The 23,705-nt window shown below is 40.8% G+C and overlaps 1 protein-coding gene across 3 annotated transcripts in view; it reads right to left on the reverse strand.

Moving 5' to 3' along the window:
• The window catches only part of plxnb1b (plexin b1b), a 97,286-nt gene that overhangs the window by 54,855 nt on the left and 18,726 nt on the right, over window positions 1-23,705 (reverse strand). For all 3 annotated transcript variants that reach the window (XM_035151879.2, XM_035151880.2, XM_035151877.2), the window contains exon 2: window positions 19,859-19,929. The gene's annotated coding sequence lies outside the window, so the exon portion shown is untranslated. The remainder of the gene's footprint in view (window positions 1-19,858; window positions 19,930-23,705) is intronic.

Genomic DNA, 23,705 nt, shown 5'->3' on the forward strand with positions numbered 1-23,705 from the left:
TTGTATGAATTGTTGTTTTATTTACCCTAGAATGGGCATTTATTTTTAACTACTTTAAATTTACATCAGGAGCAGGTCCTCTCTGTGGAGGCCGCCATGTTTTTTACAGTAGTCCAAACTGGACAAACTAAAAACCTTTTGAGTTTTTATGGCAACTGAAGGTTACCACAGGTTCTCTTTCAAGTTTAGAAGGAGAGGGTGAGGTGAGGAGGATTCAGCTGCAACATGAAACTCCACCACTAGATGTCACTAAATTCTACACACTGAACCTTTAAAGCATTTAAACATTTTCCAGTAGACTGCAGACATTTTTATATGCAACTGGAAATGAGCATAATATGTCCCCTAGATATATAATTGTTAGGAATTAGATTTTGCACTGACATTTTTTGTTGATATATGGTGAGGAAAAATTGAAGTGGACATGTTCAGGTTCTGGAAAAAGATAGGCAATAAAAGACAGAGCTCAGTACAAAATTAGCCTCCAACCACTGTCAGTCCAGACTGACATGCTGCTCACCTCCCAGCACCCACATACACTACACCCTTCTCCCTCTCTCTGTAACCAGTAACATAATCCTCTTTTCGTTATAACACAGGTCTTTCTTCTGAGAAGAGTGAGCTGTTAAAGCCTGAGGAGGATATTAAAGGCCGTGCTCCTGAGGGAAGGGCAGTAGACAGGAAGTTTCGTGGAGAGCATGCGATACACACACACGCACAAACACACCTTTTTCCACACCTTATTGTGTTATTAATGTGGCTGTGAATTTTGTGCTGTTCAGTCTACACTCAACCCATGAAATAAAACAAATGTTTTTTTAGAAATTTCTATTAAAAAAATTGAATCTAAAAACTAAATCTTACTTACAAAGGTAAGACCTTTGATTCAGTGCTTTGTAGAAGTGCTTTTGGCTGTCTTTAGGTCTCTCCTCAGATGTTCTATGGGCTTCAAGTCTGAGCTTTGTCTGGGTCACTCAAGGACACTCAGACTTGTCCTCAAGACACTACAGTGTTGTCTTGGCTGTTTGCCATCACCCCAGTCTCAGGTGTTGTGCAGGTCTTCTTCAAAGACCTCTCTGTATAAGGCAGCATTCATCCTTCCCTCAGTGCTGACCAGTCTCTCTGTGTCATCACAATTCTTCACTGAATTGATGGTATTAGCCAGGTGATGAGCAGTGCTTGGTTTTATTGTTTGCAGTTCTGCCTAAAGGCGAACTCCAAAACCGCTGTCTGACATGAACTCTGGAAAATGTCCACACAATTGGGTCTAGACTTTCGTTCGTTTGTAGCAGAAGGAGATTCTTCAGTCAGACACGTTGGAAATCATGTGTTTTTGTTTACAGTACATCAACACCAGTGTCAGCCCCAATCAACCAAAATTCTCAGTTCTAGTTGTCTTTCCAGGTTGTCATCTTCGTCTGCGTCTTCTATGTGTAAGCCACCACATCCTGAGATATTTATATTGCTTTTTCATTTTTGTATCTGTCGCGTGTTAGGATCCTCATCAACACACCCACTCGCCCGTATTGAATCCTCCAGAGAATCTCCTGCTGCTCTCATGGGCTTAATCAGGCATTATCTGGAGTTGTTACAAGGTGGGCATCAGGAGATACTCTGCCGCAACTGACCAGGACATTTGCATTCCCACATAAATCCCCTCCAGATCATTTCAGGAGATTATCTGGAGTTCCGTGCATGTATAAAAGCAGCTCTTCTGAGCCATGTAGACGCTGCACCACACAAGTCTGATTGATGCTCCTGAAATGATCGTCCTTCCAGCCCATCTCTACAGAGGACCTCTGCAGTTCTGTCAGACAGTTGGGTTCTTGCTCAGCTCCCTGACCAAGCCTTTTCTTCAACAGTTACTCAGCTTAGCATGACGGTCAAGTCTAGGAAGCATCCTAGCTCCAAACTTCTTCTATTTCACTGTCATTAAGGCCACTGTGCTGCTGGATCACTTAAAGATTTAGAAATGGTTTTATATCCTTGCTAAACCATCACCTCACCAAAGATTTAACATGGAGGTTTACAGAGAGTTTCTTGGATGTCTTGGTTTGTTTGTTTTTGCCCTCACATGCAGTATAAACTGTGGGACCATATGTATTCAGGTGTGTGACTTTCTAAACTATGTCAAATCTGTTCAGTTTACCACAGGTTAACTCTAGAGACATTTCAAGGATAATTAAATCAAATAGGATGCAACTTAACACAGTCTGTGTCACAGTAAAGGCTCTGATTATATAGGAAATTTAAGAATTTTGACAGAAGGGTTTTTTGCATGAGTTGTAACTTTGTTAGTGTAGTGTAGATTGATTGGGCAAAATGTGAATTGTATTACTTTACTTTTAAAGCTACAAAACAAACAGAAAGTGAAGGGGTCTGAAAAGTCTCTGAATAGACCCAATATAAAGGCTCCATTCTTCGTCTGTCTGAGCAGGAAAAAGAGCAGTACACAGAGTGAAGGGTAAATGTTAGTATGATTGCTGTGTCGTCTGTTCCTCTTTGAACACTAGTGTGTGTGTGTGTGTGTAAGTGTAACACGCTGCTATACAAAGAGCCTCTTTGTGGTAACATGCGGCTAATGCTGCTTTTCCATAGTTGGCTTAATAAAAACTTTGGGTGTGTGTTGCTTATGGAGCCAGGCTTGTTGCACAACATACATAGGTGAGAAAGAAGCAGTAAAACACTGAGGAGCATATGATCCTACTGGAGAAGCAAAGAAGAAGCCATCCAGCCTATCTACATCTTTAAATAGGCATGAAACCTTAAAGAGCCTGGCACGTTCCGACAGCTGAGTGTCAGTACAAAGACACACACAGACTGAGAATGAAGACAAACATCGAACCAGACTCTCGCACTCGCTCATAAAAAGAATAATAACTAATTATCTGTAAAGAAAGTGTTTCAGCAAAATGTAACTTTCTCTCTAAAAAAAACAGCATCCAAAATGAAATAGATGGGTTTTTTTTAATGAAGCTAAACAAACAGATAAGATCTGTCCCTTATGAAACTGGTGGTTGACCATAGACATCAGATCTGAGCTTTTCCTTGTTTCTTAACTGATATGACTTCGTTCTCAGAGCAGTAGAGAACATGTAGAGTGTGACATCCACCGAGGTCACATGGGGATAAACCTGGACAAATTCTGTCTTCCCAAGCTGGCCACCTAACTTCACCAGGCAATGTCAAATGCCAGGGATTCCTCTTGGAGGTGAGCATAGCCAAGCTGGACCTGCTGCTGCTCCTCTAGACCAGCCTCATCGCTTTGGGGGAGGAAACCACAGCCCAACGGCCTCCTGTGGAGCTCAGGAGGGGGATGTTTTACAAGCTGCTTAAAATGCAAATGTAGTCAATTTCTGAATACGGATTGCGTGTGTGCGTGTGCGTGTGCGTGTGTGCGCACAAGAGGGAAACTATTTCTCGTCTCTGTGGATGCATTTCTAAGTATCTATGCAAGTTCATATGATTAGAACATGCCTTGCAGGGCAGTATTGTACTGAAGTGTGTGGTATGTGTGTAGGACATAATGTGTCACACAATATAATGCAAAACAACGACAAGAGTTACCTGTCAGTGTAATATAACCTAAGAACTGTGACCCTGCCAGAAGCTGTGAGTAATCTCTAACATCGAACCTGCTGTGCCATGGTGGACCGCCTTGAAGGTGGACTAACTGTGGCGGTTTGTGCCACTAGTGAGCACGCCTATTTACAGCTACTGCCGGCTGCAGCAAAGCATGCTGGTCTGAGAAAACTGAAACACAGAGGAATGTAATGGAGAAGAAATGTAAATAAAAAAACTAATGTAGATAAGAGCTCGCTGCATTCCTGTCTGAATCGAGACATGAAGAGAATGTGTTTTCTTCCCTTTGTGCGTGTATCAGACAGAATATTTTCCTTTCTCTCACCTTCCTGTTTTACAAGCCAGAGATTTACAGTGAGTGGCTGAAGAACATGTCTGTCAACCTGGTTATTGGCCTGCTGAGGTAGAGGAGAAGAGAGGAGCTATGCCCCCTCCTTATCACCCACCCTTCAAACCACGTCTGCCCGCCACGCCCTCAGACTATCAGAAAGCTGTCTGGCTTCACTGAACTGTTGTCACCGATCCTCCCCCCATACTTTCCTCCCCAGTCTTTCTCTGTGAGATAGACAGCGAGGAAAAGGGCACTTCGCACAGCTCCATAACGAAGCAACACTAATACCCTGTCCACAGTACTGCAGATTTTTTTTAACGAAACAAACTATTCCCTCCATGGGTAGAGCCTCTTCAGACACTAATATTCAGATTTAAACGCCTTCCATAGTGCAGATTTTCAAAAACTTTAGTTTCTGTGCATCCGTCTAATGACATCAGCTTATTTCACGCACTGTTGCTTTGTGTATATCAAGGCACTTTGGGCTGTGTGAATCATCACAAATGTTAAAAGCTCACACTAGGGTTGTCAAAGAAAAATCAATACTCAGATACTAATTGATAACAAAAATTAGTAACAGATTAGAAACTCATTTGCAACAGTATACAGTGCATCTTCACCTCCTCCAGTTTGCACAAAACGTCACACAGCACCGCTGCAGACAGGCAGGCACACAGCCGCTCACCAGCAGCCGAACACATGGATGCTAGTTGACGTTCACAACACTGAGTTGCTGTCGCAAGCATAAAACTAACTTAACACGGCAAGTCCTGCTGCTGAAGGGTCTTCGCAACCAGTTTAAGTCGAAAATGAAAAACGCTAAAGTGATGTTGATATTATAATCTCTTTTGTTCTAATCTTTATTAAAACATTTTTTATGCCTCAGATTTTTTGTAATTTCGAAAATGCCATCAAGTGTTGAGTATTTTCCTGGGTATCGGTATCTAGTTTGAAATTCATGACAACCCTAGCTCACACCGTTTTTCTTGACATGTAAAATGTCAGATGGAACTCTCTGCAAAGTTAAATCTTCATTCTGCATTCATCAAATGAGATATAAAAGAAGAAAGGTGTTTTCACACTTTCTACTGACAAAGTATGTCTGCTGCACTGAGGAAAGCCACATTAACCGAGATCGGCAAAGGAAATTGATTGTGTTAGATCAAAAGAATAACCAATATGAAATGCATTACTTTTATGTATAATTCTTCGTGAGGATGTTCAATGACATCTTTGATAGTTGGTGCTACAGAGGTGGGTCAAAAAAGTGTTGTGGTATAATATTGAGTCCTGGTGAAAAACTTGAGAATTTTACCTGCATTGGTTGTCTTCTCTACTTATTGTTTGATCAGATTTAAAATCACAATGAAGCTAAACCAAATTATGTACAGATGTTTTCAAAGAAAAGGATATGTTTATATGGGAAGAACAGATAGGCAGCAAAATACACCTAAAGAGCTCAAATAAGTATTGGTGCACTCACACAAACACACCACACACACACAAAACCACACACACACACACACACACACACACACACACACACACACACACACACACACACACACACACACACACACACACACACACACACACACACACACACACACACACACACACACACAAGGTGGGGGACCTCTACTCTGAATTATCCAAATCATCACTTGCATTTTAACAAGGTCTGAGTGACCTGACTTTGGGAGGCAGGTTTACTTTCATCAATGCAGGAGGCAGGAACACAGTGTGATAAACCAAAACACTGTGCCAAGGTGAGCAGTCAGGACTTCTGCTACTGGTCCTGGTGAAAAACTCAATAACCCAATTATAGTATTGTACAGATGTTTTCGAAGAAAAGGATATTTTGTTAATATTGGAAGAATTGACAGGCAGCAAAATACACCTAAAAAGCTCAAATAAGCTTTTGGTGCAATCACAGATTCATACACAGACATACAGACACACTTACACACGCACTGGTTTTATTAGTTATTAGTTTTATTACTGCAAGTATCAGATCAATTGCAATCAATAAAACTGCTGCAAAAACGCATGACATCAGAGCCTACAGCACAAACCACTAAAAACCTTCTCAAATAAAATGCATTTTCATATTTCAGTTTGTTCAGATGGTGACAAACAATAGAGCTCCCTGGATTAACTACTGCCACCAACTGCCTATGTCAATTATATAGCTCTATTAGATATAAAGGTCACAGGAAGATCAAATAAAACCAATGTTGAAAAATGTCAGAATTTCTCTTGCATAGCTGCTTTACGACTCACTGAGCTGCTACCATGGTTGTACACTGTTATTCTTGTTTTCACTTGATTGCATAAGGCTGGCAGTTCCCCCCTCAATCCCTAAACTAGATTTTGTTAGAGAAGACAAAACTGAGAAGTGTCCCTTTGAAGGATCTAAGTGATGAAGTGTACTTAACATCCCATCCAGCATCTCCTTTTAGACCAGCATAGGCAGCTCTGAAGCCTGCACTGGTTGAGTATTGTTGATAATGGGATCAGTGAGATCACTCAGCGTCAGGTACACAGCTGCCCGCACACCGATAAACTGGGTGAGGGGTGAAGTGTCATTGTTTGTGTGTCACAACCTCAAACACATGCATCTCCCAGTCAGTGTCCTTAGGTCGCCTCCCCCGGGTACAGCAGGTAAAAACTAATACCCACAGCGCTCCACTCAAAGAGAGATCCATAATGTGGTGGTCTCATTAGAGCTCCGTCTAGAGGAGCCACTGGTGAACCTCGGGCCTCTGTCTGCATGTAACGATGGTCCCAGTCAATTCCCAGTGTGACCAGGGTCCAAACGCAGCCAGAACAAAGACAAGAGGGCACATTTCTGTATGGGGGTAGGGCTGGGGGTTGATTAAGAGCTAGGATATGTCATGGGCTTGATTTATGACTCATCCAAACAGTCATAGTGAGATCAAAATGCATCAGTGATTCCATTCTGCATCCACATCCTCCTCCTCCTCCCCCTGTGGCAGGAAAAGAGTGGCTGTGAAAATACAGGAGGTGTGTGTGTGTGTTTCTGGCCCACAAATACACAATCAGACAATACACAATCAGACAATACACATCCAGCCACAGAATACAACCACACCCTGATTCTGGCACAGACTATCAACAAACCCATCTCTTTTTGCCCTTGTCTACAGGGGGAGAATCTGTGCTCTCTTAAAGTTACAGTTCATGGAAGACTGATAACTGCTCACACTCACTGTGGCTTCAGAAAATATTCAAGCATATATTCTTTTTTTAAACGGTAGGACAACATTCTATATGACAGAGAACAACAACACTGGCAAAAAGTATGGCTTTTTACTTACTGACATATTGTGAACATTACATGAAAATTCTCTGCAGGGGCTATATGTGAGAATGCAAATGTCTGAGATAGAGGCTCCAGACTGTTTTTATAGAACTTGCTGCCATCCCCCTAGTAAGAACTCTCGATAATGTGTGACAAAGCCCAGGTGAGACAATTTACGGCTTATGATATGCCACGTCAAAACAAGCAGCTTTTCTCCTGTCATTATTCCACAGGAGCTGGTCAGATCCACTCCAGTGTTAGATATATATACACTCAACCTCATTCAAATATGATTTGGACACAGCCTGGTGTGGGTCTAGGTTTAGGTTAGGGCTGTCAAAATATTAGATTTTCACTATGATCATAGCCAACAGAATTCATGATAATGAGATTAACACAGGATCAATAATTAATGACATTTCTTATTATCATCGATATTGAGATATTGGGTCTTACTTGACCAGTCTGCATTAATCTGAATATTTAATGCATTCATTATATTCAAAACTAATGAGAGCCAAGAGCTAATGAAAGAAACATCCATAACCAGTTGGTTCTGGAGGATTGAGATTATTTTTAAATCTGAGGGTCCCAAAATCTGCAAGACCTAATTAAAAGGAGAGCTGTGGCTTCTCACAGCAGCATTCATTTTGTTGATGTGGTTCAGTCCCACAGCACAAAGAACAGTGTTTATTTTGTCTTCGTCTGAAACCCTCAAGAGAAAGAAAATGTTTGGATTGTTTGTTTACAGCTCCACAACTCCCCTGTACTTTATCTTACCCCATTTTGTGTGTGTGTGTGTGTGTGTGTGTGTGTGTGTGTGTGTGTGTGTGTGTGTGTGTTTTAATGGGATTCATATAGAAGGATCGACAGTCTATTTCCACAGTCTGTCCCACTCACTGTTATCAGCCTAAACACTCTGTGCGCTTTGCTGATCGGCTCAGACAGAGTCAAACTCAAAACAGCACTTTCATGTTTCATCACCACTGATTCTACACAAATGTTGTCACCACTTTGGCACGACACATGTAATTACACTTGACACAGCATGTGTAAAATCCTATATATTTTTCCCAATACCTTGTTAACGTGGAGGCTACGTTGAGCAGTTGACAGGTTTATCTCCTAATAGCTGGTCAACTGAAAAATGACCCTTTTTTTTTTTTTTCAAACAACCATAAAACTGAACAAGTCAGTGTCTTCTATCAAGAGATTTGCTGTAGGTCAATGAGACCATGGGGCGGTATTATATGATAGATAGATAGATAGATAGATAGATAGATAGATAGATAGATAGATAGATAGACAGACAATTTCCACAATAGTTTTAGATTTGAAAATTATAATTTGAAGGCATAGTAAACCACATCTTGAATCTTGGAATACAAGGCCAATTTTTGATCTCATCATATGCCAGGCATACACTTAGCGATTTGAGCCCGATTTTGACCAGAGTCAGGCAACTCATTTTGTAAAGACATTACCAGGCGACATATCTTTGCCAGTTAGCTCGCAGCGGATGTAACTCAGTGACAGTGGATGTGAGACTATGTCGAGGGTTGACCAATCACATTAGATGGAAAAACGTAAATCAATCAATCAAATTTTATTTGTAAAGCCCATATGTACAAATCACAATTTGTCTCATAGGGCTAAAATCAATACCAATTCCCTGTAAATAAAAGTGGGAGTGTCTGGGCAGAGCTGCATCCTCAATTAAAGAGCAGCCTCAGGTCCTGTGGTTGCCAAAGGTTTATGGACTTACATTCACTCTTATTTGGCCGTCGCCCCACACCAGGAAGTATATGTATTTAGACAGAAAATAACCAAAAACAATTTATATTGAATGCTCACAGGCACTTAAGGTCTACCAGGTGCAAAGTTCAAGTAAACAATTATCGTTTTAAATTATCTAATTAAATTATCTTTAACATGTTTAAATAGGCTATTTTTTTTTTAAATCAGGTAGTTGGAGGGGGCGGCACCCAAGTGCACCGTATTAACAAGCCACCACTGGTTGCAGGTGTAAGAAACAATAGTAAAAAATGTAGTTCATGGCTGGAAACAATTACCCAGAAAGAAAGAAAAAGAGTCTAGGAGAGAAAGGGGGTCTTACAGTACAATTATCAGAGGGATCAATTTATAATATAGTAGCCTCAAACATTCTGTAAAACAGCCGAACCAATGTCATATGCGGATGCCTTGGGAGGTTTCGATGTGATCCATGTACTCTCTCAATCTATGGAGGTAAACAAAAACTTCATAATTATATAATTTAATATAGATTCATTATTTTACAGTGACAAAGTAAAGAAACTTTAGCGGTCTGTGTAAATAGGGAGCTAACTTAGCAGGTTTGGTGTGGGAAGTGAGTCTCTCCCGGTGACTGAGGGAACAACCAGCAAGTTGCTGCAGTCGCAGATGCCATTCAGTCAGCAACAAAGTGTGTGGATGGACTCAGGTTGCAGTTAAGTAGTGGCTGAAAGGGAAGAGAGCCGGGACAAGAGTTTAACTAACCCAGCTTGGATTGAGGAGAGTTGCATCATCTCTCCACTGAAGGCCTGGATTACCACAAAACCTGGTGGAAGGATGTGGTATGGGTCAAGGAAGAACCCATTAAACTTTGGTGTGGATCCATTTCAGGGGACAGATCCAGGAATTCTTTTCCCCTTTTCTTTTACGTTGCGAGATAGTGCGTTTTTTTGACATTTATCTTGACAGGGGAAAAAAAATGTGTGTTTCGGGGACTGATATACATGAGTTTGCAACTTGATGCAGATTCAAATTTAAATCTGGATCAAGTGAATTAAAGTTTTGTTTCATAAGGACTGTTGGGCCTTGACAGAGCTATGCACTCTGAGTGCAATTCTAGTTTCTGCTGTGGTAAGCTGCCACAGATAAATGTTACCTGTTAAAACACTAACAAAAAACACTGCAGACTCCTTTCTTTGTTATTGTTTACTAGTAGATGTAGCACAATTCTGTTTTCTCGATAAAAGTTTGTACCTAAGCAGCCAACGTTTTAATTTATTTTCTCACGCATGCATAAAGGGCATTTGGTTTCACAGGGTGCTGGTCGCAGTACAGTTGGATGGTGGGCTTTGATAGAGTCAGGTAACAAGCCGGTAGTAAACTAGAGACCAGTAATTACACGCTCCAACACACACACCCAGAAACATCTAATCACTGTGTTAGCACAAACACAGGGTCACACTTCAGCGCTGCTCCAATTCCCAAACGTCTTAGTTAAGTCATCTTGCACAGCAGTGAGTCCGCTTTTCTGACCTCTGCAACTACAATTAAAACTCCTCCACGACTGACGCCACGCAGTCAGCTTCCTTCAGGCCATGTGCACAAACAATCTCACTGTTTTGTTCTCTTGTGAGTTTAGAGAAACTGCACATTGGCAAAGTCATTATGGTGCCTCAGCACCCCAGTGCAGTGTGAAGGATAAAACACCCATTTAATTGCCCCTCCAAGCTCTCAGTCTTGTCTGGAACATTCAAGTAGTTGTGAAACATGTTTGATAGTTTCATTTAAAGTCTACTGCAGGAGAGCGAGGACTCAATGAGCTCTTAAATGTCAGTCTGGCCAACACAGAAATTACAGTCATCCAATGTGGCATGTCCTCTAACTAAATTAGGCCTACTGGGCAACAGGCCATAAGAGAGGGGCCCAGCAACATTCTGGTCGTCTAAAGCCGAATTTATACTGCGGGATGTCAGTGTCCACCATTTCATGTAACTATTCAAAACCGAGGATCTGACATTCACAGCTACTTCACACTGTGATTAGCTGGCTGTGAGGAGATGAGGAGCCAAAAATTACACTCCTCTCTCTAGCTCTCTTCCCTTTCCATTTGTTACACAACCATTTGTGGCACTTTGAATGTGATCAACCAAATATAAGCCAATGAATACCTTCCAGGAGAGACTGTTTGAAAATATACAACAAATATCCTTGTTTTTAATCCATATAATGTGATGGCTTTCAGGCCTTCAATAGCAGCCATTTGGATCTCCAAACACATTTGGTGTGTGACATGGTCAGTGATCAGTAGTGATCACTTTTTCTTAAAATCAGGTTTGAACTAAGTTGACATTAAACTTGTTGGAATATATTCTAATACACTGGTGATACAAGCTAAAGAATGACCTGTAACACACTTATGAAACCGCCAAAGGTTGAGTGGGTTACCTGATTATCAGTGTGTTTTGGAGAGAGAAGGAATAGAATGTGATTGGGTCGGAGTTTCCACAAACCATTGAGGTAAGAGACATGATGGAGCAGCACTATGGCCATAAGTTTGTAATTGCAGAATTTTGCAGCTGTATAGAGATGTTAGTGGAGCATGCCATGAGCATGTTGACGATTAAATGCATATATTTGAATTCTGAACAGTTCTGAACTTAACCTCAGCTGCCAACAATACTACAATATAATACTATAAAACAAAAAAAAGTAAAACGTCTTTTAAGAGGCATTATCTTGTCTCAGTTACTGTAATAGCATGATTATAATCCCTTCTACTGTATATTATAAATATCGCCTGTATAACAACACAATTGCAATAGTGTTAGCCTGTGATTCCAGTTCCCTCTGTTATTCTGAGGCCAATGCAGCACACAAACATTTAAAAATGTGTGTTTCAGTCCATCGATCACTGCCACTGTTCATTTCAGAAGCAGAAAGCCTTGGTCTGTTTTAACTCCCATTGGTCAGTGCAAAATGTAAATAAGCAAATAAAAAATAGGAAGGACAGGTTCCAATCTGTCAACTGCCTCACCCTCAGAGACCAGTGATGCGTCTGTATGTAAATGTGTGCGTTTGTAGGTGGGGGAAGGGTGCAAAATGGGTGTATTGTCCTTTCATCCCATAGGGTATGTGGCTCTGTGTGTGTGTGTGTGTGTGTGTGTGTGTGTGTGTGTGTGTGTGTGTGTGTGTGTGTGTGTGTGTGTGTGTGTGTGTGTGTGTGTGTGTGTGTGTGTGTGTGTGTGTGTGTGTGTGTCCCCCTTGGGAATAGCATACCTTATTGATTGGTCTCATGTGTGTTTAACTGTATGTCTGGGTATTATTTGGCCTCCACGCCTAATCTGTCCATTGTCTCTTTGAGCATATTCTCTCTCTTCATCTCATCACTCCGTCTCATCAGCCTCAGCTCCATCAATTTCCATGCGTCGCCCTCCCCTCTGCGGTCTCTCTCGGTCTCTCCTTTCATCTACCTTAGCTCCCTGTCTCTCATTATCTTTGCTCTTTTTCACTTAGGATGGATGGAGAGGGGGATGGAGGACAGAATGGGGGCTTGTTAAATGAGACAGGGGTAAGAGTATGGGACAAAGTGTTCTCCAATAAGTCCTTCAGGGAACCCTTTACCATTAATTAAAGACAATGCATTGTGGAATAAACATTCAAATCAAGTGTTTCCCATTAATTCTCTTGACTGTGGTGACACACCATGTTCCAATTTGTCCTGCCACAGTTCCACAATGAGACCGTTTTTTACACTTCTCATCAGGGCTGGACTGGGACAACCAATCTGCCATGGCATTTTCTCATGATAATATATTTGATATAATAATAATGTCAGAGATATCTAACTTGGTGTGTGCAGCACTATTCGCAGTCTAGTCTGTGTACCTGTTACTCTGAATCTCTGGCCGGTGAGCATGACCTTTGTGACCCATTACTGCCATAAATTGTATGAATTCTACAGGAAATGCTGGATTCTAATGGGCTGTGGTGACAATAATTCAATGATAAAAAAATGTAATTCATGATGGGGTAACTTAATGAAATGCACTGAATGGCTTGGGTGGCTGTGGCTCAGGAGGTAGAACAGCCACTAACAAGAAGGTTGGTAGTTTGATCCAGTCTTCTAGAGTCCACATGGTGAGGTTTCCTTGGACAAATACTAGACCCTAAATTGCCCCTGCAGTGTGTGAATGGTATGTGCTGTATGAATGAGTGTGTGAATGGGTGAACTTGGCTTGTAGTGTAAAGCAATTTGAGTGGTTAATCAGACATACTTTTGTATTTCATCTCCTTTTGGGTATACTAACCATTTAACTATTTGTTATCAGTTCGTACCCAGTCAACTCTTTAAGCAGTTAAATCAGACATACTCTGTCAGCTACGATAATTACCTTTAAAGTGCATTATGTGAAATTAAAACAACTATTTTGTCTCATGTATCTGTGTAATAATGATGGAGTCATTAACAGAAAAGTACCATCACTGGTGACTGGAGAGTGTAACCACTGAGGGTAAGTGAACCCACACCCTGAGGGAAACAATCAGGGTCAACCCATATGCTTCGAACCTTTGACCGTTGCCATGGTGACTGATGCCCAAATCAGTATTCATTAGGCATCAACATTGATTGTTATTAGTGGTTCATAGACAGGGACATTTTTTATTATTTTGCTAGTTTTGTGTGTCACAGCTTATTTAATGTTACTATCACTGACACTGACAGAAAATGGTAAATCCTCTGTATTTGTGTAGCTGTGTCATAGTCTTGATGACCACTCAAAGCTCATTATTCTGCAGTTTTGCCATTCACACACACATTCATAAGTGCATCTTTGTGCAGCCCTTTCTGTTGAAAGACAGATCTACTAAAGAAAACAGTCAGATCACCTTTAGCAGACAGCTTACAATGTAAATTATTTTTGTACTTGACCCAAAGCATTTGTTTTTAGAGGATAAGGAGAATTGTTGATAAGAAAAGAAAAATAATAAACACCTTCGCAAGTTGAAATTGTAGAAATCCAAGAAGACTGCTTACATAACAATTTCAAAACAAAACATTTCACATGGATGCTAAGCCAGAACCTCAGCAACAATCCAAACCCCAGCAGAGCAGCGGCATCCTCTCATTTTAATATATTTGATAAGCAAAAAGCAGAGTGTGATGCAGGTCACTGTCCAGAGGAGAACACTTAATAAGGACTGCATCTAAAATGGGTTGACAAATTTGAATAGTGGACCACAAAGATTAAAGTCAAAGCTCTTTTGTACAGTTGAGGATATAAACAAAGGTTAAAGCTCCTCTAATACAAACATCCTTGTTTCAGCATGTCCCTTTCAAAAGACAGGCACAATATGGAAGAGAAACACATGGATGACCCACTTTTTTTCACCTTTTCACAGCCTCCCGCCTCAGGATTCCAACATCAAAAGCAGCCCACCACCCAATAAAAGCACTCATCCTCACCTTAATATCCTTGAGGTCTGGAGCATCATGGGAGAGGTGGAAGGCATTAGAGAGAAGGATATGGCGCTAAATGGAAAAAAGGCTTCAGGCTGCTGAAAAGCCTGAGATGGGGAGTGAATGTCACGGAAATGGTCAAGCAGTGATTTAGATTCAGCACACTGCTCCGCTTGTCTGGGAAGCCCAAGATGAATGTAGGTGACTTTAAATAAAAAAAAGAGAGGACGCAATCAGTGAAATGAGCGACTGGCCTCTACGCTGCATTCCTCTGTCTCATTGGCTAAAGTCATGTGAAATACAGGCATAGTTCATGTTCATGCAGGCCAATAAAAAGAGGTTGACTAAATGACATGATTTGATTATGCTGTTCTGCTTGCTGTGAGCTTAATCTTCTTTATTCCAGGAAAGTCACCTTGTCTCGTGAGGAGATAAGGGAGGTCGGCTGTACTTGGCATGACATCACATGTTTGTTTAACGCTTTAATGGACTGTTAAACGGAAGAAACACAAACAACAAAAAATAATCTGTAGTAGGTAAAGGTTGGTTAATGAACTTTGTACTTGAGTGGGTACCAGCTGAATTACGTCAGTGCTACTGAAAACGTATTCATATTAAATCAAAAGCCACGTTTCAGCCAAAAATACCGGAACTTTTAGGCCGACTAAAAGGTTCCTTCAGACCGTTGTTTGTCTGTGTTTCTACTGGTATCTAAAGACCAGAGTAGATTCAACTTTTGACATTCAAACCAGGCAGCAACAATGCAGAAGACTATACAATAACAATGACGCTTATAACAGTTAACTTGGAGGTGATTCAAATTGTACGGCTGTTGATTGTCATTTACTGCTTTGCAAATGTGAGAAATGCCAGAAAAGAGACAAGTTCTAGCAAGCCCATTGGAAAGTCCCAAAATGCTACAAGGGAACTGATTTTACAAGCCATTGTGGAGATTGACCGGCTGAGTCAGGGCAATTGCCAGCTGATGGCAAGCAGTGACAAGTGTGCTTACACTTTACAGAAGTTTTGGCAGACAATTATTGCAGCAATATTTGTGATGCAAATTGCAAGGCTGGTCTGGGTAGCATGTATAACCTGAGGGAACACAAGGTCTATTTACTTGTAAAAAGCAATGATTATTGTACCATGTTTGACAGCCTGAAAGAAGCTAAATACTGCAGGCTGACATTAGAACACCTGGGGAAGCTGAACCCTCCATGGTGAATGGCACATTAAGTGAGGCACCGTCATCTTCAGGTAATTAATTGGTTCATGGGATTAAATTGTTGGTTTAGAAAACTGTGCTTTTTTCACTGCTTGATGTTAGCTTAGCGTTTTTACCAGATACAAAAACACATGGCTCAGTGAGGTGCTTTACACATATGTTGTGTGTGTGGCTCTCGAGCTGCCGCCTGACACTGCTACCTTCCAAAAGGCTCTTTTGTCATCAGGAACATTTAGTCCCACAGAACAAATAGACACACTAATTTACAGTCCTCTGGAGATGGATTTATGATTAGCAGTCACTTAGGGAGATGACCACATCCTTCTGGCATATACACAACACACACAACACACACCAAGTGATAATGGATGTACTACTGACTGGCTTCAACTCGGTAAAGTGCCAATTACTAAAGTCATTACATCCCTCATGGTCACCTCTGGAGGTAAACGAGCGGGGGAATTTTGGTTCTTTTCTTGACCTACAAAGAAGTAACATTCATACTGACTTTTTTTCTTGTTATATGTTACGACTGCAGTGCCCATTCTAAACTTGCCTGTTTGCTTAGTCTGTGGTAATGCTCGGCAAGCTACTTCAGAATTATTCCTTGACATTCAGTAAGCACTTCTCAAAATCCTGCAATACACTGCCACTTTTTTATTGTTTGCCTGCTGGATGTTTTTTATAAACAATCTATGATGCAGAGGGAATTTAGAAAACTTTGTATTCATCGTACATGGTTTATCTAAGGTGAGGATTTTTATATAAATTAAACTGAATTACTGTTAACCCCTAACCCTAAAAAATCGTGCATTTACTTTGTAGTCAAATTGTTGAACAGGTAGTGATTCTATGAATGTTGCTGCAATGGCGATCAGATTTACGTAAGAACTCAGAGTGGGTGTAGTTTTTCCAAGCAGCAACGGTTTCAACAGAAAATCTTTAGTTGAACCACACCCTTTCACATACTGAAATATATGATTTCCACTGGGAGACTAAAAAGCAGCATTTAGTCATGAAAGAAGCATTCAGTATTGACAGTCAGCAACACAATCTCAAAAGTTGTGTGGTGACTTTGTTGATTTAATCATCTTCTGTGGTTGTTTAATTGGGTTCCTGGTACAGATTATTACCAAAAATGTTTTTCCATGAAAAAGAGTCAATATCAGAGAAAATGTCAAAATGGTGGAATCAGTGAAATAAATAAATCACTCCCACCATGTTTGTGCATCAGTAGAGTCAAAGAAAGAATTTAGCTTCACGAACCAAAACCCTCTTTATAAAATGGAAGAAATGAGTTTTGACTCTGGCACTGAGACAGGGGTTCTCGTCATTACTGTCATCATTAGCAGGTCTCACTCTGCTTAGAGTCACACTCAGTACACTCACATTTGCTGGCAGCTCAGTTTAACATCAGTCTGAGAAGACAGTTGCACTTTGTCGTGTCTGTTTCTTTTGGGGTAGACACAACTCATGGAGCTGCCAGGAGCCGTCTCTGGCTTATCACAAAACAGTGAAAACTTAATTCACCCAAATATACATGTACACAAATGACCACCTGCACCAACCAACAAGTTACCCAACGAACATGTTACCAAAAACAGGACCTTATATGGATAGACTAGAATGCATTGATGCAGAAATCATTCCGTCTATGGCAGTAGTGTAGGGGCACATCAACTAGCATCAACAAATTCCGAGTGACAGGTTCAAATATACATAGATAGAAAGAACTACAATGCATGTGCAGGTACGCGCATAACTGCAGTTGAAACTATGAGGTCTGGACTGACAAAAGTGCAAGCATACAGCACTGCACACAGCTACACAATGCAGCAATTGAGAAGTGTAAAATGTTTTGGTTCATTATAAAACTGTGGCGCAACAAAGTAGCATATGGTAGACGAAAACCGTCGATATAATTAATAAAGAACACATATTGATGTAAGGAACAGATGAGGAAGAAATCACTTTGAATAAAATATAACTTGGATATAATATAGTTAGCCAGTTATAATAAAACTGGACTCAAGTGTACAACAACTGTGATAACAGGATTGAAGTGGTAGAACTGAATCCATGCAACAACAGTTTAACTTTGTTTTTCACATTATGTGCATGCTGTGCTTCCCCCCTTCCTCCTGTGGACCAGTCTTGTGACACTGTTTTGTAAAACTCAACACCAAACAGAATGAACTGGACGTGGTTCGACAGCTCTCGTCTGTGACTTCAGCTAATCTCTGGGCACAGTATGAGCTCATTTAAGCAGGTTTATTTGGTATCACTCCAAATTCTTTATCAAGTCAATGATGGTTAAGATGTCTGATAGGCTTAAATGCACACTAATCTGCATAGCCACAGCCTAACCCACCCCCAACAGAGGTCTGTGCGGGGACCACTGCTCTGTCTGTGCAGAATACTGGTTCTGCAGGAGTCCTAGTGCAAAAAGAAGAGCTTTGACATATCTCACAAGCCAAATTTGCATTTAGCAATAGCTCTTAAATTAAGTCTTTGCTGCAGTCAAAAGGCATATATATATATGGGTTTGGAAGTTATTTACCAGGCGCTCAAGTCATTCACGCTGCTTTCAGATATGGACTGAACAGATAATCTCCTGATATCATCAAGTGGGGTGCAAACATGCAAAAAAAAAAAAACAGGAAGATTGTATAGGAGGGGAATTTTAAAAAATGTAAGCAGAGAAGAAGCTGCAGGGTTAAAGAGGTCTAAAAATGTATTTATGCATGACATAGGAGTTACTGTTGCGGTTTTCAGACATGGCCCCCGGGTAAAATCAGGAAAATTGGCTACGGACTTTACCTGCAGTTTGCCTTTTACACATGCACAACACAGCAGGATGTTTTCTGCACAGACGCGTTCACAACAGCAACAAATCCTCTGCATTATTCAGGCAATGAAAACCTATGTTAGTGAATATTAGTGTTACAGTTAAAATAAAAAATAAAATAGTTTTTTTCTTGTAAATGTCTTTGTGCCCATTTATTAAGGATTATTTGATCATTTAAGAGCACATGATATCCATAGGAAAAACAGTAAGCCTCAAATCCTGTTTATCCAACCTCAGTGTCTGAACTCAGAGTTACTCACTGCTGTGCCTAAATAATATTTGACAACACACACTGAGGATCAGCAGGTCACATCTACACTCAGTAGACACGATGTGCCTGTTGTCAGTGAGTGTGCTCACTGCATAGTATTTTGGCTGTAAAGCTCAAAGTGGGGATCTGCTGTCAGTTTCAGTGACACTTCTCAAACTACTCAGCTAATCTGCCACCCTACACTGGCCGAAGCTGGGAGACGGGGTTTGGGTTATGTGCAGAAACTGCTGAGAGTAGGATGCGACCCTGGCTTTATCTAAAACAGCTGGCTGGACACACGGCCACAGACAGAGGTTATGAGAAGACACAAGCAGTTCATCCACCAACACCATCCGCCTGATTCAACCACAATAGCTTCCTGGCCTCCCCCTCTTTGGCTTTTCCTCCAGCCAGGTCCTCTGCACTATCCCAGCATGGGAATAAATAGTCTTGGCTCCAATTTCACAATGTAATCAAAACACTGGGCTTTGTGGGAGTGCCAAAAAGACAGAAGCCTGGCAGAGCAGTGGGACAGGGAGGAGAATCAAGGAAGGGGGATCAGGCGTTAGTTTATATAACCAAGTTCAGCTGCAGTAAAAACACAATAATCCTTGGTGAAGGCAAAAACAGTAAGAGCACAAAGGAGGAGGGCTGACAGAGGGAAATGGAATAAGAAAACAAACAGAAGTCGCAGTGGGGAGGCCTCCGTTTGCATGGCCTGAGCTTCTGGTTTGGCATGGGGAGGAGTAATTGGGAGCTGCCGCTGGTGCTTTAAATAGCTGCGGAGAGTGATGGGATGTGGTTTGGGGGGTGTGTGGACTTCATACAGCAGGAGGAGGAAACTAAACTCCTATAAGCTATTGTATTATTCAGAAAAACTGAAAGAAATAATTTAAAACATTTGAGTGATCACCCCCTAAAGACATATCTGCCTATTCTGGTGTAAAACATTGGCAACAGCCAAACATAAATCCAATTTACAGTGATTACATGAGAATAAAAATGAGTTAAGGATACCATTTGTGTGAACTGTGCATCATGTTTCCAGGAATCATTAGTGAAGCATTAGAGAAATTTAGTTTCCTACCTGTGGAAGTCTACTGCTCTTTTATTGCCATTTCCAAACTTTCCATGGTTCCCATGAGGATCTTTCAAAACCTGGAGGAAGACAGTTAGAAAGTCAGATACAGTATATTTCTACAGCCTTCTCTCTTAAAAGCCAAAAGAATGACACAGAGTACAACACAAATGGTCTTAACCATGGAAAAAGATAATGAGAGCAGGAGCCAGTGGCTGAAAATGTATCCGGTACAAAGTGCAGCTTAAGCCATTTGCAACGCCTGTCATGTTTTCTTAATTCATGTTATGCAGGTGACAGTGTCCATTCTTTCTACAAGGCAAGTACTGTTCGCTATGACAACAGAGAGCTTGCTGAACATAGTGAGAGAAGAGCCGCAACAGAAGTCACCTTTTAAAAGACATTTAACACCATTAAACATTACTTTGCTCTAACACTTTGACAACACAGTCATCATAATTTAGAAAGCAATGAAAAAAACTGTTGGATTATGAAGTTTGCTCTGTGAGTTAATATCTGAAATGTATTGTACGAAAACAGGATTCACAGATATGGTTCAATAAATATGCAACCACACATTCAAATTAAATGTTGTGAAATTTGTCTCAAATCAATTTGACTGTCAAAAATATCCAAATCCAACTCCACCCCACTTCTGGCTATCATCTCGGTTTCAGAGGTGTATGTGGCTGAAGAGAACATGAAGAGGATAAAAAGTGTTTCAGAAACAATTTACCAACCCTACCATTCAAAAGGAAGGGAAAGTTACACAATTAATGCACCTTAACAAAGAACAAATACCTTAACAACATGAGTTTAGTCTGATTAGAACTAAAATGAATCAATCTAATCAATTGAAACAAAAACAATTTCTTCAAACAACATTCCTTAACTTCCCCAGTTATGTTTGTGTGCCTTTGCTGCCTCACAAATGACAGGCTTACAGCTTAGCAATACATCTAGCATTTGAAGTGAAACTATATGGAAATGACAATATGAATGTGGAGTACCAACAGATTATTTGAGACACTTTAAGGCAGTTGCAAAAAGACTAATTTCACCCTCAACTTCCACTTTTATGTTAATACAGTACCTCTCAGACAGTTGAGTGTGACTGTTCTGTATTCAAATGAAATTGTTAGCAGACATGGTCTGATTTCCTTCACACAGGAGAGACAAATGATAATCCATTATCAAGGAACTCTGCCTCAACTTGGATGAAACTTGGTCAAACCAGGAGTTTCTCAAATCAAGTATCAAGGTTGCAAAAAAACTGATTAGTTTTACGCTCTATAACCCTCTACCGACTGCTCCAGCAGCTCCTCTGCCCTGTTGCCAGGATGTGTTGGGTCTTGTTTTGTGTGATGCTTCCCACAGGTCAGAAGCTAGCTCAGACACAAAACCCTTGCCTCATATATTCATCCTATTTATCATTAACCAAGACTGCGAGGGTGACAACTTTGAGGCTGTGAGTACAGAGAAATCTGGTGGAATTCTGGGCAAGATTGATAGTAGCCTGGCATCACCTTTGTAGATGGGTTTCCAACCTCATTCCTTCATTTTTAAATTCCAATGCCCGTTATCTACAGTTGCAGAAATACAACCAATCAGAGAATGTTTTAGCAGCACTCCTCTGACAGTCACTGTATCAAACCTGCCCCATCTCAAATTAATGGTTATGATTTGCCAAACCAGTTTCAGGACACGTGGAAACTTGTATGAATGGGCAGGGGGCCAGACACAAGATCGCTGATTGGTCTAGTTTCCAATCTGGGCTGAAAGAATTGATGTGACAGGAACAGGAAGATTGCACTCTGTGCTCCAATCAGTGCTCCCTTCAGTGACTCCTTGTTCAAGGATTTAAGCTGACCTGTATGACACAGTGATTTATCGTGTTGAGCAAACAAAAAACGGCTGCAGATGAGTTATCAGAGAGCCGAGAGCACCTTTTCTTAGAGAATTAGTGGAAATGTTCCATTTATGGAGATAAGAACCAGGGAAGCTGTGTCCCTCAGCCAACAGCTTTTTTCAAGGCGAGGCAAAATGAAGAAGCCTTATGTAAGAGCACTCACACAGAAGCACTCCCTGGCATGAAGGGGGTGAGCTGAATCCGGATATAGTTAGGCCTCCATGGATCCCTTTCTGGTCGTTAAGAGAGACTGTGCCAATTTAAGCCAGGCCTCTCATTGTTAGACATTTTACAGAGACTCAACTAGTAACATAGCATGTTCGCTCACCCGTGCCAAAACCTGTGAATCACCAGCCAAAAAGGGCAGTCGGACAGCCCCCCTCCCTTGACAAACTCTATGGGGAGGGACATCACACCCAGGCATCCTCTGAAACTGCCCACTCCCACAAATGCATAAGGACCTTTTGACAATGCCAAGAGGGACCCGACTCAACTCAAATTAGGTCAGATTAACCTGAGAATGACAAATTCCACTGCCACAGCACAGTGGAGGCAGGAAGGCATTATTTCTATAAAACAAGAGACATTTCATTCAACGCAACTAAAACGGTCACAAAACAGATTCTCGTGAGAAAACAGACTTCAAAAAGAGGCCATTTCCAGTCATTATAAAATCCTAAAATTAGTGTGAGCATTTACCATTGACTTGGCAATGGTAGCGTGTTTTGGTTCACGTGATGGCACCATAATGTTATTCTTTTCTTTTTTTGGCCTCTTAATTTTTTCAATTCTGTGGAGCTGGTCAAAAACACATAAAAAAAGTGGTTCTTCACAGGAGGAAATGAGGCAGCATCACCCAAACCAACAGTGCCACCATTCCTGAGGTTGTTAAGCTGTTGGTCTTGAAACTACTATTGACAGTGTGCCTTTGGTCATGGCCACTCTGTAATTAAATACCAGATATTTCTGCTTTTTTTTTTTTTCTCTGTCCCTTTGGAAAATATATACAGGCTCTAAATACAACTCCTGCCCTGCCCTCTCAGGCTCACTGGCACTGATGCCATCCTGCTTCATTCCTTTACCCACAGCTGGTCATTCCACTTCACAGTGAACTAAAGTTTGACCAACAAATGCCATCATAAACATGGCAGATGTTGTGGTTGATTTCCTGAGAGCCAGAGGTAAATGTGTTACTGAATCAAGAAAGCTGACAACTTCCTGACAGGTTTTCTACAGCAGTGTAAGAACAAGGTTTAATCTTTCAACTTGATGTTGAAGTAATGACAGACTCTCTAATCCTTAATGAGTTAGAGGATGAACATGCGCTGAGTCTTTAAGTCTGATTGTGCTCTTACACGGAATTGGACTGATTTCTAATGGCATGCAAAACAGGGTAAACACATCTTCGTAATCAGACAACACATGGCACACATAGCATGTGGGCCAATTCCCCCAACTCGTATTAGCAGTGATGGATTTTTTTAAGTCAGTGGGGTAAACACTCAGTGGGGTCATAAGCTACGTCTCATCTGCCAACTTTAATTACCAACGCTTTCCTCCTCAGTGAGGTTTTTTAACCATGTGACAAATACATTTCTTAAAAGATTAGAATTCTCAAATGTGTTCATCATCAAATATATCCATATGCACATTTCCCCTAATACAAATTAATACTGAATATAACACCTCAATGGCAAATTATTTAGCAATTTAAGAGCATTGTCCCATAATATACTTTAAATCCACTCAGGAGTTTAACTCCGAATCATTCTGTCAAAAAAGGCCATGAATATAAGCATATATATATATATATATATTGTTTGACATGATATTTGTGAAGATGGTAAAAGAGGTTAGTGGTGTTTGAGTCTGTAGTGGGGACAAGTCTGTGATGTAATTTGGAGGTTCGGTTTTCTGGTCCGCATCAAACCTTTATTTACAAGCCTA

The sequence above is a fragment of the Hippoglossus stenolepis genome, chromosome 3 (genome assembly GCF_022539355.2).
Source record: "Hippoglossus stenolepis isolate QCI-W04-F060 chromosome 3, HSTE1.2, whole genome shotgun sequence".
NCBI classification, from domain to species: Eukaryota; Metazoa; Chordata; class Actinopteri; order Pleuronectiformes; family Pleuronectidae; genus Hippoglossus; species Hippoglossus stenolepis.